General features: G+C 37.2%; 1 protein-coding gene and 1 pseudogene across 1 annotated transcript in view; one reads left to right on the forward strand and one right to left on the reverse strand.

The window, feature by feature from the left end:
- Nucleotides 1-18,643, forward strand: part of LOC125661067 (tripartite motif-containing protein 3-like) — a 36,190-nt pseudogene that overhangs the window by 4,667 nt on the left and 12,880 nt on the right.
- LOC130049913 (uncharacterized) overlaps nt 1-18,643 on the reverse strand; it is a 36,618-nt gene that overhangs the window by 1,273 nt on the left and 16,702 nt on the right. The gene's annotated exons all lie outside the window — the stretch shown is intronic.

Raw genomic sequence — 18,643 nt, forward strand, 5'->3', positions numbered from 1 at the left:
TTTTACAAACTTCAATCTGCACTATGTCAGGAAATTTTTGTGCAAATGTAAACTTCTTTAAACGAATTTTTCTTAAGGAGAAATTTTTTTTCTATTTATTTGTTATGTGAAACTTTGATCCCTTATTGTACCCAAGTCTTAACGAAAGGGGTCACGAGTTTAACAAACTTGAATTTGCACTATGTCAGGTAGCTTTCATTTAAATCTCAGCTTTTCTGTCTCAGTGGTTGTTGAGAAGAAGATTTCCCTATATATTTATATGTAAAACTTTGATTCTCTATTGTCGCCTCATCTCACTCCTGGGGGTCATGATTTTAACAAAGTTGAATCTGCACTATGTAAGGAAGCTTTCATGTAAATTTCCTTTTTCCTGGCCCAGTAGCTATTGAGAAGATTCTTAAATGACTTTACCCTATTTTTGCATTTTCGTGAGTATCTCCCATTTGAAGGGGACATGTCCCTTCATTTGAACAAACTGAAAACTGGAAAGCCATTCACCCAAGGATACTTTTGGACAAAATTGGTTATAATTGGCCCAGTGGTTCTGGAGAAGAAGTCGAAAATGTAACAAGTTTACAGACGGACATACGACGGACAACAGGCGATCAGAAAAGCTCACTGAGCTTTCAGCTCAGGTGAGCTAATAATCAAATAGCACTATAGGGTACAACATGTCCTTAACGGATTAAGAGACATTATTTGTCGAAATGCGCATCTGGTGCATCAAAACTGGTACTGTACATGTTTTACATCTTTTATTTTTCATTGAACCACTCGTGTATTGCAATTTCCTGGTGTTTATCAACAGTCTGCTCTCACTCCCTCTGTCAGAAGAGCCGTCACTGCTGCTCTGGTCCGCTGATAGGGCTGTTGTAGCAGGCGCCCTTGTGTTTATTTCACTTTGAAGTTTTGCAGTATTTTACAGAAAATTATGAAAAGACAACATAAAAACACTATACCTCAACTCTGACCGTGCTTATCTATGGCAAAACCGATCTTGAGGAATGACCTTGACCTTTATGTAGCTTTAGGGTTTATTCTCCTAAGTGTCACATGCAATCAAGGATAGATATGCCGACATTTAACGAAACAGATGAACGACAACTCGTCTGTGCTATATGAATAGGATGAAGTTGTTCTCTTTCGTGCTGTGTTACTATTAACTTGGATGATGAGGATATAGAGCTCACGACAGGTATGACCGGTCGACAGAGGTTGCTTACTCCTCCTAGGCACCTGATCCCACTTCTGGTGTAACCAGGGGTCCGTGTTTGCCCAACTATATATTTTGTATTGCTTATAGCAGTTTTGAGGTTGTCATCACCTTTCATGATGATGACACGATGATGACACGATGATGTTGACGAAGATGACACGATGAAGATGACACGATGATGATGACACGATGGTAGTGACACGATGATGATGCCACGATGTTGACATGATGATGATGGCACGATGATGACATGCTGATGATGACACGATGATGACATGATGATGATTATGGGATAACGATGACATACAGGTGCATTGTCCTGTCTTGTCTCCCAAACATCAATAAAGGGTACATGTCCTGAGCGGGTTCCATTGATGACCCTAAGCTTTAACCTCTAATTACAAGACATAAGAACCTACACATAATTTGTTGTAACTAATGGGAATTTTAGTTTTGATTCTGAAGTTGAAATATTACAGTAATAGTGGTTATCGGTTATCTGCAAAACAGTAGTAATATCAGTTACAGACCCTGAAGCGGAGATTCAGTGGACGAACGCTGAACGGATTGTGAACGAACCGATTTGTTTGGGAACGAACACTGAACAGTTTGACGGAATGGTTTTTATCAATAACGAAATTCGATGAGACATGAAATAAAAGGTTTTCATCGAAAACGGAATTATGCGTTTTGCCAAGATGGGAACGAACAGTTTGGTCCCGATTTTTTATTTATGGGTTTCGGACGCTCGGTGCTTTTTATTAATCCATAAACATTGCGGGGAAGAGATAATTTTTTACCTAAATAAAAGGTCGATTTAATGACAATTATATTTATTCTAAAATTGAACGAAATGTGGGAATGAAAGTAAATAAGTACATAAAAATATAGTGCCTTACATTCCACATGAGAAGCTTAACGTGTACCTAATATAGTCAATATATTGATTAATTGAATGTATATTGTTTAACGTCTCGCTCAGAAATTTGTCATTCATATGGAGACGTCATCATTGCCGGTAAAGGGCTGGAAAATTCTGGCCTATGCTCGGTGCTTATCGCCTTTGAGTAGGGGGATCTTTTTCGTGCCACATCTGCTATGACACAGGCCCTCGGTTTTTGCGGCATCAACCGAAGGACTGAATGTAGAAGATAATGTCCATAGCTTTGTAAATTTAAAAATTTTCCCATGATATCTATTTCAGAAATCTTCATAAAATGCACGAAATTCGAAAGTAAACATCTTACTTAGCTGATTTATGCCGAATTATGAAAAGGTCTATTGGCGTCGCCGGAGCACGCTATGAACTGGATAATGTATGTATTTATTAATTAAATCATATTCACTTATTTTATATGTTACCTCAACTGTAAACAATAAAACTTTACGAACACGATGCCATAGACAGGGGATGGTTACGTTATTCCTAAACGTGACTAAATTGAGATTTCCGAATTCGGCAGCGTGAATTGCATAGTTGGCGCTATAAAGCGAACCACGTGTGTATTACTTAAATCTACGCAATATAAAGGACACGTGAGTATTACTTCAGCCTACACTACAAAAAGACGGTTGTGTTTTATATTAACGCTCTGTACCGTGTTGTTTTCAAAATTTTCACTCTCCCAAATAACTTTTATTTGTAAAATTTTCAACACGTACCGTACCCGGCTCCACTTATCATGGTAATATATATCAATGTAATAGATAAGAAAAGGTTTATTATTGTGGTATCTATGTAGTATTGGCTTAGCTTATATCTATTAGTTCATACGTAAACCCCATTTCTAAAGTAAGAGAAAAATTAAGGTGTATGGAACTGGAACATGTATTAGCTCGACGTAGTAAAGCGTGGTATATTGAAAATACAGTACTTGTGAATGCAGTATCAATACGAAAACCCCGACATATTATGTAAATACTTGGTCGTGGTGGCCTAGTTGTTGGAGTGATCACGCTGTAGGTGGGAAGACTGAGGTTATATCGCGGCGTCTAACTTCAGACAGTAAACATAAGAAGGGATGTTTCATCACCAATCGCCAAATAATTTAAAACAGTTTATATATGTAGTGATGTTCCTTCATCAAACTACAAATGTTAAAAGTGAAAGTCACTGGTCATTCATTGATGACCTTACAACAAAGGTTACGTACCATGATATGCATTGTTACAATAGAGAAATCTGACCATCACGACACTGATCACAGCTCTTCACCTGAAGTTGTTTATGCATCTATAGAAGTGAACACTTCTCAGAGGGAATTTAAAATAAGAGAGAAACATACAAATAGTTATGGACCAGAGATTGAGTCTAATGACTTTGACGAAATCAAAATATAACATGAAACAATTTCTCATAAGCAAACTGTTTCGAAAATGAGCTTCTACTGTCTCATACAAATATAGGCAACAATGTTTTCTACAAGATTTTAGCTTTCGGTCAGTGACCTTTACTTCAGTTTTCTACCAGTGCCCTTGACTTTAGTTTTCTGCCAGTGACCTTAATTTTATTTTTTTACCAGTGACCTTCATTTGAGTTTTCTACTGGTGACCTTTACTTCTGTTTTCTAACAGTGACCTTGACTTTAGGTAACTTAAATAAGTTCATAACACACCATCTAGTGAAACAGATTCTCCTTTCAAAGCACAACCTTCTAACAAAGTATAATCTTCTAACATATATCCATTACAAAGTCACGGCATCGACAAAAATAGCGGGGAGACCGACAGACGGACAATGGGATGCCTAATACAGAAGTACATAGTAAGTAAACATATACTTCCTAAGCAGCCCAGCCGGTCAGGATGTTTTGGTTTGTGGTAAATTGGTAATGTTCCTAATGTTAGAACAGGCATTCCAAGTTCATCCATCAACGATGTAATCTCTTTCCGAAAACATTTTCTAAATGTAACCTGTATATGATTGACAGTGATTTATCGTTTGATTGGAAGACACTTGAAGTACACATTTTCACGGCTACATCCCTTTAACCATTATCTGTCGTTAATCATGCTCAAATGATGAAGTGAACATCGAGTCCCAGATGTTTTATCATATCAGATTATATTACATAAGTACATGCATACACTGTCTGATTTGTGGTGAAAACTTGAAATGTCAATGTTTAATTGTAGAGATAATTCAAAGACTTAGTATATAGAAAAGATTCACGAGTCTCGTTATACACCTGAGTATATTATAACAAGTCTTCAATGGAATCTATATCACACAATGTGTTTATTATTATTAAGAACTTACTATAAATTGTTAGTATGTATTCAGATTAAACCATGTGTCTTACCAATGCCCATTGTACAAAAATACATGTACTGTATACCCGCAGTGTGATAGCCACCAGTTTTTACGTAACAAATTCAGTGTTATGATATCCATAATCTTTATAACCATAGACAATATTTTGTAAATAGAAAAAGTAAGGATAAATAATAGTAGTCTAGCTTACAATTCTAATAAAGAATACAAAATTAAGATTTTGGGAAATAAGGATTCCCCAAAACCATCAGGGGGGATGAGGGCCTTTTCAGGTGCCTTGGAGAACTTGGAGAAAAAAACATCCCCTGTTGCGGTTTCATCACCAAGCCGTAACTAATCGAGAAATTTGAATCCCAGGCTTCGCCAATTTTCTTATCAGTAGCTTGTATCGGTATAAAAGTCTATTACATTATACATATAAAACATTATCATATTGATATAAAGCATACGAATTATATTCTTACAAACAAATACATGTCTAATCTATCTCGCTTCAATGTCATATCAAAAAGCGTTTCCAGAAAAATAACTCGTACGTACATGTACGAAAAACTGAGATACACCACTCTGAAGAGTTACCCTGTCAGTAACTGTTTTACACTACGGTCAGCCATGTGTTATGAATAATCAAGGTGATGTGTAACACGTACTTAATGACTTCCAAGAAAATCATTAATTTCATATCAGATCGACAATTCTTTTAAAATTAAAAACTATATAAAATTTTTTTGGAGTGTGAGAGATTAATAGCATCCTTCATTGGTACGAGTGTGGGATAGGAAAATCCCACCGAGGGAACAAGATTCGAAGTCTAGGACGAGGCGTTGCCGAGTTCTAGATAGCGAATCTTGTTCCAGAGTGGGATTTCCCTATCGCACACGAGTCGATAATGAAGGATTATTTTTCTCACATTTTACCTACAGTTTAGTGCATAAATGTAGGAGCTTTGAGAAAATTAAAGACAATCAAAATCCTCATTTGAACTTCAATGCAAAAACTAATTAGATAGGCAGAGAGAGCATACCCGAAAATGGTTTACACTGTAAGTGTAAACTAAAAAACCCAAGGTTGTCCACCAGGAACTATACTGCATTAAAATTTAAAGAAAACAATGCAAAATACTTTTATTTCACCGTGTAACGTAATAGATCTTCACCGTGTAACGTAAATCATAGAAAATATATGACGTCACAATCAAATGACGTCGCAGCAGTGTGAGACAGAACAATCTCAAATGGATGTTTCACATGGGTAAAGTCGATCTCACACTGGTGATAATGTGAGAAAACACAGTCTATCACAATAGAGCATTCACACAGGATGTACATCCTAAAAAATCATAATCATTAGCTTCATGTGTAGCGGATAGCCGGATGTAAACACCGTTGGCAAGATAGCTCAGGTGGTAGAGCTCTGATTAGAGATTCTGGGGGATCGAGCTTGAATCCCGGTTTCGTAAACTGCATTTCGTCCTTTGCTGTTACACGTACAATAAATAATCACCTTATGTATCTACATACTCATTTGCAACGTAATACCAGGGTCTTCATAAACTCTGTCTACTTTATCTGTTCTTGTCTTGACGGAGGTTCCAAATATTTCCCTGTTGGCCTCTTCGTAAATTCTGTCTACTTTATCTGTTCTAATCTTGACGGAGTTTATAAACGTGTACCTGTATATAACACACAATGGACACATTTAGCGAGGTCTCTTGAATTTGAAGATAAAGAGAATAAGAAGTCCTATTGACATATGTTGTAAATCTCTAACACGGCCTACATTTCTAAAAAGAATATTAGGTCCAAATTTGGCCTGAAGTCTGATATTTTACTTAAAGTTTGACTGTTCAAATAAAAGAAAACAAACTTAATTTTGAGTTGTGTTCGGGACATTCAAGTCAGGTCCGCGAAATGTCACATACCTCGTGCAAAGTCCAGGAAATCAAGTACTTTATTGATTTTATGAATTTCAAAACTTGTTATTCTCATTGATATTCAATCTACCATATGCATATTTAGCAAACTCAAGACTACTTCACATTGTATTACAAAAATCTATACGTTATCTGCATGCCTTATGCATCATTAATTATTTCTACCTGTGTGTATTATGTGTGCCATTTAAATTTATTTTGATCTGCCAGACAAAGAAGTAAATAAAAAATTTCGGAAAACCTTATTTAAATCTGATACATGCATTCCAAAGGGAACTACCAAAGATAATGTAAGTATTAAACACAAATATCACGTCAGTTTTGTTATTTGAATTCATATGAAGAGTGCATATTCATTAACCTGTATATTTTTCATGCAATGTACAGATAGTTAAATACTATGGAGGTTCTGACTTGTTCAGGTGCTGTATAGTAATACATCCCTCCGGAGTACTGCCTATATATAGTGAGGCCCCCCGAGGGCAGGTTATAAAGTGAGACTTTCCCGGAGGACTGGCTCCATAGTGAGACCCCCGAGGGCAGGTTATAACATGAGACTTCCGTCGGAGTCCTGGCTATATAGTGAGGCACGCCCCAACCCCACCCCCGGAAGACTGGCTATATAGTGGGACCACCAGAGGGCAGGCTATAAAGTGAGACTTCCTGGAGGACTGGCTATATAGTGAGACACGCTCCCACCCCGACCCGCCCCTGGAAGACTGGCTATATAGTGAGACTTCCTCCCGAAAGACTGATCATATAGTATGGCTTCCCTAGAGGACTGGCTCTATAGTGAACAGTTTCCTTTAGGACTGGATATATAGTGAGAGTTCCCCAGGGGAATGGCTATATAGTGAAACTTCCCAGGAAGACTGGCTATATTGTGAGACTTCCCCCGGAGGACTGTCAATATTGAGGTTTCCCCTGGAACTGGTTATATAGCAAAACTTCCCCGGAACTAGCTATATTGTGAGACGTCTCCCTAGTCACGTTTAACCAGACGCTCAGCTTTCTCCGGAAATATCTGACAAGTACAGAGTAAGATCGTAAGGGCTAGGTATGGTGACTGATTGGTGCTATTTTACTCTGTATTGTCTTTTCGGTATTTGAAGTGAAAAGACAAGGTAACGATATAACGAAAAGACGACAAATGATAATATCAGCTACTGTTCGCTTCAAAATAACGAAAACACGACAAATAATATTAGGTACTGTTTGCTTCAAAATAACGAAAAGACGACAAATGGTACCCATCAACCCCATACCTAACCCTAGGCTAGCCGCTACAGTCTTGAATGCAGTCTCACGATAATACCTGTTATTGTTAAGGTGCTGTTATTTAGTTTCGATTTGATTCTCTCCGACCTAAACACAGTCAAATTCTAAAGATATCATTTGAATTATTTGATCATTCATGGGGAAAATCACCATTATACAGAAGAACAGTACTCACAAAATTGAATGCAAAATGGTTTTACCATATCCCGTAGGTATACTAGCAAATAAAGTCTTTCCTTTTACAACAGTTTTTCAAAAAATCTAGTTGTAAATCCTTTAACGTAAAGGCCAAATTCGAACTATTACAAATTTCTTCGGTGGTCGCGAAAATAGCTACACTGGTTGTAGTAATTGAGCAACCAATGAAATTACTTGTGTAAATGCCAGGAGTTGGATAAGAATCTCTGATTGTCGGATAATTACGGAGAGAACCGAATGTCTGTTCTCCCCGGAAGACAGGCTATAGTCTGGCTAGATAATGTGCCTTCTCTCGCGAAAGTCTCACTATATAGGCAGACTTCAAGGGAGAAGTCTCACTATATAGGCAGAATGATAATTCGTACCCTCAAATTGGACCCAGGGTCACCCAATTTTAGTATGACCCCGGGTCACCCTATTTTCCAAACTTCCGCCAGAGTTCGTTTGGTCATAAACCAAACTCTTCTACTTAGGCATTATGGGAAAGCGATTACTTAGGGCGCGTATACTGTGTGACGTCACTGTAGAATTACGAAAAAACATAAACCTCAAACGTAAATATTTCAAAACAAGAACGTAAACATCAAATTCATTACTTTACACTATAATTTGAAGAGAATCTCCCTACTTTTTGATGATGTTTTGATCATTTTATGTTTAAAATAAAATCCATACTTTTATATTAATGTTATTAACAATTTGTTTCATACCGAAACAGGAATGGCGACGCTATGCAGCATTTTTGTTACACAGCGTCGTCCATCGTGCTACGCTTTGTAACAAATTATTACATACCGTGTTGTGGATGGCAACAGTGTGTAACACGTTGTTGCATACCCTTCGGGGACGTCTTCTTCTCCTCCAACAAACACCTTACACCGAGTTTATGAACCGGAAGTCGTCATTTTACCATAAACCGACCCCCACATACGCTGACAAAGAATTCATGCTATGTTCGCCTCCTAGGTACGCTATCAAGGCGTGAATAGGTAGCTACATGCAAGCTACAGGGGAGTAACGAGATGACCCCCTGAGGAACGGCTTAATCGGTTTTTGGCATTTTTACAAGAGGGAAATAGGATGACTTGTATTGTCTCAACCTGGTTGGATTAAAATCGGTTCAGGCAACCATGACCTACACCGTCTGATATCGACATGGAACAATCCTTTCTGATCATGTCAAAGATTTTCCTGAAACCATGTCTGGGAATACAATAAGAAATAATTCTGAAATAAAACCTGAATGTGATAGATATATCAATTCATTGATTAATCTGATTGATTGATTGATAGATAGATAGATATAAATAGACTGATAGAGAGAAAAAGTGTGAAAGACGAATATAACGAACAGTGAACAATCTCAGAACTCTTATAAGCAATGGATGTGAGAAAGTTTGTCTGTCTGTATTGAGAACAATCTCTCTCTCTCTCTCTCTCTCTCTCTCTCTCTCTCTCTCTCTCTCTCTCATTTTCAATTTTAATGCAGAGGAAGCCTCCTACTATTTTCTTGGATAGAACAGGTATACCTTACCAATACAGTATGTTGCCCCCACGCACGAATTAATAAATGCTTAAAATCGTGAGTATACTAAACAAGTTTATTAAGTCTATTGATGAGAGAGAGAGAGAGAGAGAGAGAGAGAGAGAGAGAGAGAGGGGGGGGGGGCTGAGGATTATTGTGCAATACGTGAGATGCCTGTTATGCATGACTCCAGTGGTTTGTAAGCATAAACCTCAAAACTTCCGAATCCAAGAGCTATCTTTAAACACATCATTTAGTATATTTGATTTTCAAGATATCAGAAATATAAAAGCACCATACATTCAATTATACACATATAGTGTGCACTAGGGGAATTAGTGATGGCATCAATTAAAATATGACACGCAATATACAAGTAGCGAAATTCAGTTTTTATATTTCTGTCACAAATCCACAGCCGTTAATATAGACGTACTATATTTATCCAGATTCATACGCGCACTGTCCGCCATTGCAACACATTCATAAGGAGATGAGTATCATTACAATTACAAAGGTAGAAACATTAGAAATGTAAACATTGTCTTATAAAGCACTCGTTCATTTCAGATGTTACATTCTAAACTGAGCACGCCAAGTTTGGGTACACCCCAACACTTTTTAGAGTGTGACATTAAAGACTGTGAGAGGAATTGTCAATTTTACTGCAATCCTTGCTACACAGCAGATGTGTGGAAAATGCAGAGACGAACATCTGAAGAATCCAGAATACAAGAATCATGAGGTGGTCCTTTACAAACAACGAAAGCGACAACTGCCTGTGGAAAAATGCAAGATCCACCCCACTAAAGATATAGACATGCTTTGTGAGGAAGATCATCGGGGGCATACATTTATTGATCTGGAGACAGTTTATGCAGAAAATATGGCACTTTGTCTTGGTGAGATGTCCAAAATCCACGAATATTTCCTTCCGACATCACAAGATTTACAGAAAGAAATAAAAGGCGATTCCACAGAAATAAAGATGATCATGGACAGCTTAAGAACAGCCATTGAGGCTGATGGGGAGTCCCTCAAAAACATGGTGGATAAAGTGGTGTCAGAAAATATGCAACAAATGGACAACATAGAACAGTCATTGCTGGAGAAATTACAGAGTCAAGATGCAACACTGAATGATTACATTACCTATTTACATGACCTTGTCAGAGAGTTCCATGGTTATCTATCTTCTTCAAAGCTCACACATGTAATTCCTAAATTTTCTGAGAAATTCCAGGAAATCCGACCCATACCAGGGACAACAAAACCGGTGACACCAGTGTTTACTGCTTGTCAATATAGCAAAGATGATGTTGGCAAATTACTGGGAAAAACAAATGTTAAAGACACAAAAGCAGAAATCAGAAAAATACAACCCATCGAAATTGTTCCTCCTTCAACAAAAGTGGAATCTACAAGTAAACAGAAGAAACAAGATAGACATAAGAAATCTGATGTGAAACAAACAATGTCATTATCTTCCTCTGTCACTGAGGTCGGGGAGTTCCATGTACCAGATCTTAACAATACCCACCATATGTCACTACATAAATCTGACAGACTTTGGGTCAGTGACATTGCTGGTAACCTTGTCCAAACAGATCTACAGGGGAATCAACTACAGAAGATACAAACCAGTCGTGCATCTGGCTACCACACAGTCACACAGGACGGGGATCTGATCTTTACAGACATAGATAATGCAGTCATAAATAAGATAACACTGGATAATAAAATGACAAAATTCATTAAAACAGGAGACTGGGTACCAATCAGCATACACTGCTTCCACATCAACGGGGACAAAATGGTGGGGATGAGGAAGAAAAAAGAGGTTAAAGTCAAGCGGTACTACAAGAGAGGGGAAAAACTACAGAACATACAGAGAGATAACAAAGGACAGAAACTGTATATATATCCAATCTATATCACAGAAAACATCAACGGGGATGTCTGTGTATCATATTATGAGAAACAGGCTGCATTGGTGGTGAATAAATTAGGACAGTACAGGTTCTCCTACACAGGCCAGGAGTCGGGGTTCACTCCCATGGGAATATGTACTGATGTCATCGGTCACATCCTGGTGTGTGATTTTAAGAATGTTCATCTCCTCAATCAGGACGGTCAGTTCTTGTCTCTACTACTCACAGAACAACACGGGGTATACAGTGTCATTAGTGTGTGTGTGAATGATGAGAACAAGCTTTATGTGGGACAATTCAAGAACACAATAAAAATTTACAAGTATTTCCAGTGATTCTTTGTGAACATCATGGATATCTATATTATAGGAATAACGACACACCAACACCGTGACAGTGTACAAGTATCTTCAGTGATTGTTACTTTGTGAACATCATGGATATCTATGTCATAGGAATGACAGCAAACTAGCTATCAATACTATAAAAATAACAACACACCAAGACATTGTAAAAATACCTAGATATCTAAGATATCTAATTCGCAAATACAATCTTTCATTGGCTCAAATGCTGTCTTGCATGTTTTATACCAATTGTTGTGCCGTTCCTTGACTGCGGATTACCCAGTTACCTGATCGAAACATGCAACTCATGGGGATGCTTACTTCTCCTTTGTACCTGGTCCCACCTCTTGAATACCCGGGAGACCGAGTTTGCTTTCGACTTAATTTTATATACCGCATGGCAATTATGAGATTGATCACTGTTCGTTATCTTTACTTTTTCATTACAGGACCTATAACAACACGCTAACCCAGCCAGAGTAAATATACCTCCAGAGATTCTAATTTCATTTACAAAAGGAATTAAACAGAATGAAATTGATTCAACAGATTTCTGTAATGATTTATAAAATGTATCATATAGAATAATGTTGACCGAAATGTAACAAATAGAGACATTCAATGTAAATAGTGATGATGGAATGTATTTTTAGATTCAGTCATGGATGTACAGGGATTTACCCGAGACCGCATTTATTTTCTATGTAACCTGATAATAATTACATGTAATAATTTAGTGATCAAAGAGGTTTGCACCCGAGTTTCGTACTGTTGACAATTTTTGGGGAAGTGAATACTAGATAAGAATTAGAAAAACTGAGGTACAGCGTTTTCAATTGCCTTTTTGCACTCAAAATTTATTTCTTTAAACTTCATTTGTCTCTTAGTGTTAGTATTAATAAACAGTTTGCCTAACTCTATATATTTTATATTGCTTTTTGGTTGTGGAATTGATCACACTGTTCGACATCTTCACCTTTCATAAGCAAGACAAATTGATCATTACATGGAATAGACAGGGGATGCTTACTCCTTCTGATGCCACTTCTGATTTCGTGTTTTTCCAACTATCTATTTTGTATTGTTTGTAGGAGTTATAAGATTGATTACTGTTCGTTATCGGCGCCTTACATGAAAAATCATGTCTTCTAACAAATAATGATAATAATAAAGCCTTAATAAAACGCTAGTTTTCAATATGATCCTGCATATAACATACATACAGATAGATATTAATAAAATAAATACAGATTAAAAGAAGTAGAATACATATAAACTTAAGAAATAACTATGAATGAAAGATCAATAGGAACAAAATGAAGCTTAAAAAGTATGGTGATAATCTCTAAGATAAATTCTCTTAAAAGTAACAACACTTGTTAAGTTTCTTATATTTTCACTCAAGATATTAAAAAGTTTATGCTAGTAGACTGGAAATAAATTTTGACTCTTTTATAGTAGATAGACGAAAAATTCATGTTATCATATAGGGGTCCGAGTTTCCCCAACTATCTACTTTGTATTCCTTATAACAGTTATGAGATTGATCACGGTAACTTCACCTTATATCCTTATATATTCGCATATAAAACGTTGATCCCTATTGTGACTCCATCCTTTCCCCGGCCATGGTTTTTATAAAACTTGAATCCGCACTATGTCAGGTATCTTTCAAGTCAATGTAAAATTCTTTGGCCGAATGGCTCTTGAGAAAATATTTCCCCTATATAATTGTATGTAAAATTTGATCCTTAATTGTGGCATCACCCTTCCCATTAGAAGCACAATATAAATTTAAAAAAAAACTCGACTCTGCACAATCTAAAGAAGCTTTCATGTAAATGTAAACCTCTCTGGCTCAGACAATTTTTAAATAATTTCCCTTTATATTTGTATGTAAAATTTGGATCTCCCTACTGTGGTCCCACACTACCACTAGCGGCAATGATTTTTACAAACTTGAATCTGCACTATGTCAGAAAGCTTTTATGCATTTTTTTTGTAAATTTGTACTTTGCTGGCCCAGTGGGTTTTAATCAGAAGATTTTTCGTATTTATTCATATGTAAAATTTTGACCCCATCCTACCCCAGGGACCATGATTGTAACAAACATGAATTTGCACTATGTCAGGAAGCTTTCATATAGATTAGTACTTTCCTGCCCAGTGGTTCTTGAGAAGGTTTTAAACGATTTTGCATATATATTTGTGTGAAACTTTGATCCCCTATTGTGGCTTTATCCTATCCCCGGGGCCATAGTTTTAACAAACTTTAATTTGCACTATGTTAGGAAGCTTTCATGTAAAAATTGTACTTTCCTTTCACAGTGGATCTTGAGAAGATTTTCAAAGAGTTTCCCTTTATATTTGCATGTACAATTTTGATGCCCTATTGTGACCCAATTTACCCCCCCCCCCCCCCTAGGATCATAGTTTTAACAAACTTGTATCTGCACTATGTCAGGAAGCTTTCATGTAAATTTCAGCTCTTTTGGCTCAGTGGTTCTCGAGGTTTTTACATGACCCCACTTTATTTTTGCATTTTTATGATTATCTTCCCTAGGAAGAGGCGTATCCTGTCATTTTAACAAACTTGAATCCACTTCATCCAAGGATGTTTTGTGTCAAGTTTGGTTGAAATTGCGCCAGTGGTTCTGAAGAGGATTTAAAAAAAAATCGCAAATGTAATTTCACTATTCTGCTATTATATCCCTTTGGAGAAGGGCATGCCCCTTCATTTTAACAAACTTGAATCCCCTTCACCCAAGGAAGCTTTGTGCCAAGTTTGGCCAATTGGTTCTGGAGAAGATGAAATATGGAAAGTTTAAGACGGCGCCGGCAACATCAACGACAAAGGTCAAATTTCGATCACAAAAGCTCACTTCGGCTCAGGGGAGTTAAAAACTGTTTCCCTTTAATCTATTGGGAATATATTTTAATGAAACGAACCATAGACAGGGATCCACAAATTTGAGAGAGGGAGTGTGACTTTAGATGTAAAGGAGGAAGCAGCCACGAAAATAGCACATCATATACTTTTTTTGGTTAAAATTTCCTGTTATATCACTTTTCGCCCATGAGCTGGTACTCAACAAGGCCTTCGCAACCAGTGTCTACAGACTGACAACCGACAGGTGCAAACGCATAATAACAAAATATGACAAGATTATTTGTTCAGTCGACCAAATTTATCAGAATATATTTCACAATTGTCCTTTAATACCATTACACACTTGCCAAATTAGAACATATGTTCCACTGAAAACAAGCAAAATTATGTCACTAAATGTATTTCCAAATAAAACAAGATTACAGTAACTTCACACATGTATATTATACGTACAATTGTTTCAAATCATGTAAAATATATAGTTATTAAGCGCCCATTTTATCATTGTTAGGGAAATAATTGGAAAAATCCGTTATAGCCATCTGTAGTCAGTCAACAAAAAAATCAATTGAAATACTACACATAGTACACCTTAAGACCACATGTCCTACAAAACAGATGTTTATTTTTCATTGAACCACTCGAGTTTAGCTATTTCCTGGTGTTTATCAACAGTCTGCTTTCACTCCCTCCGTCAGAAGAGCTGTCACTGTTGCTCTGGTCCGCTGAGTTAGCTGTTATAACAGACGCCATAGTGTTTATTTCGCGTTGAGGTTTTGTAGTATTTCACAGAAAATTAAGAATAGACAACACAAAAACACAATACCTCAACCGTGACCATGCGTATTTTTGGCAAAACCGATCTTGAATAATCACCTTGACCTTTATGTAGCTTTAGGGATTATTCTGCCAAGTGTCACGTGCAAACGAGGTTAACTTAGCCAACATTCAACGAAACAGATTAGCGACAACTCGTCTGTGCTATCTGATTAGGATGAAGTTGTTCTCTATCGTTCTGTGTTACTATTAACTTGAATGATCAGGATATAGTGCTTACGGCGGATGTGACCGGTCGACAGGGGATTCCATTGAGGGTTTTAAATACGTTATTTGAAGAAGCTATGGCTAGTCTATACTTGGATTTTTCAACACCTGAATATAGCCTGAACTCTATGATTATGGATGTTGCCTACCACAGGCTTTATAAACCAGCACGGACCATGGATGATATTCCTTCCAAATCATGCCGTCAGTTCCTTAAGTTCAAATTTACAAACAAAGGAATAGATGCCGTCAACATAAGCAACATTCTTCGTCATAAAAGGGTTCAGTCGTGTATTCCAACTTATTTCAAGTTCAAGTCTACACCCTGTATTTCCTACAGCTATACTTCTACTATTACATCCAAACTTTTTAATTATAAACAAACTTTGCAGTGCTTAGATATAGACCATCTTATACGTAATCCACCAACATGTTCTTGTTCTTCATCTTCTTTCAACTACAGTCCAGCTGGACATGTCATTACTGGTGACGTTAATATAGTTGAAAATGAGGACCTCAAATCACTTATTCTCAAAGGTCCTAAATACAGAGAACCTCGGTCTTTTAATTGGCGACAGAACTTCATCTCTATTATGAGTTATGTCGAAGATTATGCCAGACGATGGGCTAAATATGAAAAACAAGAACTTGATACATTGTCAGAATGGGTTAAAAACATAAGAGGGATATTAAAATCCCGCATTAGACACATGAAAACAAAAGTACGTACCATCTATCCTTCTGTGTTTAGTAAACCAGAAGTGATAAAAGAATTAGATAGATTACATCAGGAATGTGTTTTGGTTCCAGCTGACAAAGCTAGTAACAACATTGTCTTTGTTTGTAAGGCTCATTATTACAACTGTATTTTAACGAACTTGGCATTAATTCCACTTTTGGTTGTCATACTTACACTCCAATTGCCCTTTCAAAAGACGAAATTCTTCAAAACCATGCTTCAGTTTTAGACACATTTAATATTCCAGTCAATGGGTCGAATGAATATGAGTTACCGTACCTATACTGGATTCCTAAACTACATAAAAACCCTTCAAACAAAGATACATTGCTGGATCCAGCAAGTGCTCTACCAAGCCCCTATATTTGCTCCTCAAGAAAATGCTAACAGCTGTGAAGGAGAAACTTCAAACTTACTGTGCGACTACATATGCCAGAAGTGGTGTTAATCAAATGTGGATTCTAAAAAATTCTAAAGAACTTTTAGTAAACTTGAAATCACAGAATTTTCCCCAAATCAAGAGCATTAACACCTATGACTTTTCAACACTATACACGACCATTCCTCACGATAAATTAAAGACTAGACTTTTTGACATCATAGACAGTTGCCTCTTCAACAAAAACGGGAGACGGACATATTCATATCTAGTGACCAGTCATTCAGAAACTTACTTTGTTAAACACCACTCTGATTCCACGCACAAGTACTCTGAAGTTGAAATAAAAAATATGCTAGAGTTCCTCATTGACAATATCTTCGTGGTCTTTGGTGATCAGGTCTTCCAACAGTCTGTTGGAATTCCCATGGGCACGAATTGTGCTCCTTTGTTAGCTGACCTGTTTTTATATTCATATGAAGCAGAATTTATTCAAAAACTTCTACGTGAGAAGAAAAAATATCTCACTGTGACCTTCAATTCGACTTTTAGATATATCGATGACATTTTGTCTATTAACAATGATAGCTTTCATTCATATGTCGATTTGATATATCCCTGTGAGCTCGAAATAAAGGACACCACAGAGTCGTCCACTTCTGCTTCATACTTAGATATTTTATTGAAAGTAGACATTGGCGGCAAACAGACAACTCAACTGTATGACAAACGGGATGATTTCAGCTTCTCCATCGTCGACGTCCCACATTTATATAGCAATATTCCATTATCACCTGCATATGGTGTTTATATATCTCAACTGATTCGATATGCAAGAGCTTGTTCTGGGTATAGTCAGTTTTTAAATCGAGGTAAGCTACTGACAAACAAGTTGATGGTACAGGGATTTCAACAGTCTCGACTGAAGTCAGCATTTCGCAAATTCTATGGTCGTTATAAGGATCTAGTTCGTCAATACAACCTCGATTGGGTCAAATGCTGTCTGACGTGTTTCATACCGATTGTTAAGCCGTTCTTGGCACACTGACTTTGACTGCGGATAACTCCGTTTACCTGATCAGGATATGGGGTTTACGGCGGGTGTGAACGGTCAGCAGGGGATGCTTACTCCTCCTAGGCACCTGATCCCACCTCTGGTGTGTCCAGGGGTCCGTGTTTGCCCAACTATCTATTTTGTATTGCTTGTAGGAGTTATGAGATTGATCACTGTTCGTTATCTTCACCTTGCATATTACAGTAATAATGATTATCGGTTATCTTCAAAACAGTAGTAATGTCAGTTACAGACCTTGAAGCAGACAATCAATGGACGAACGTTGAACGGCTTGCTAACGAACCGGTTTGTTTGGGGAACGAACGCTGAACAGTTTGACGGAACGGTTTTTATCAAGAACGGAATTCGTTGAGACAGGAAATGAAAGGTTTTAATCGAAAACGGAATGACGCTTTTTGCCAAGATGGGAACGAATGGTTTCGTCGCCATTTTCATTTATCCGTTTCAGACACTTGGTGCTTTTTATTAACACATAAACAGTGCGGAGGAAAGAGACATTTTTACCTAGATATAAGTTTGATTTAATGAAAATTAATTTTTTTTTTAAATGGAACGAAAGGGGGAATGAAAGTAAATTAATTCATACAAATAACATGCCTTAAATTCCACACGAGAATTGTAACATGTATCCAATGTAGTCAATAGATTGATTAATTGAATGTATGTTGTTTAACGTCTCCCTCGGAAGTTTGTCATTCATATGGACACGGCATCACTGCCGGTAAAGGGCTGGGAAATGTTGGCCTATACTTGGTGCTTATGATCTTTGAGCAGGGGTGGGGGGTTGGGGGGCGGCGTGATCGTGCCACACCTG

Source organism: Ostrea edulis, chromosome 8 (assembly GCF_947568905.1).
Source record: "Ostrea edulis chromosome 8, xbOstEdul1.1, whole genome shotgun sequence".
NCBI classification, from domain to species: domain Eukaryota; kingdom Metazoa; phylum Mollusca; class Bivalvia; order Ostreida; family Ostreidae; genus Ostrea; species Ostrea edulis.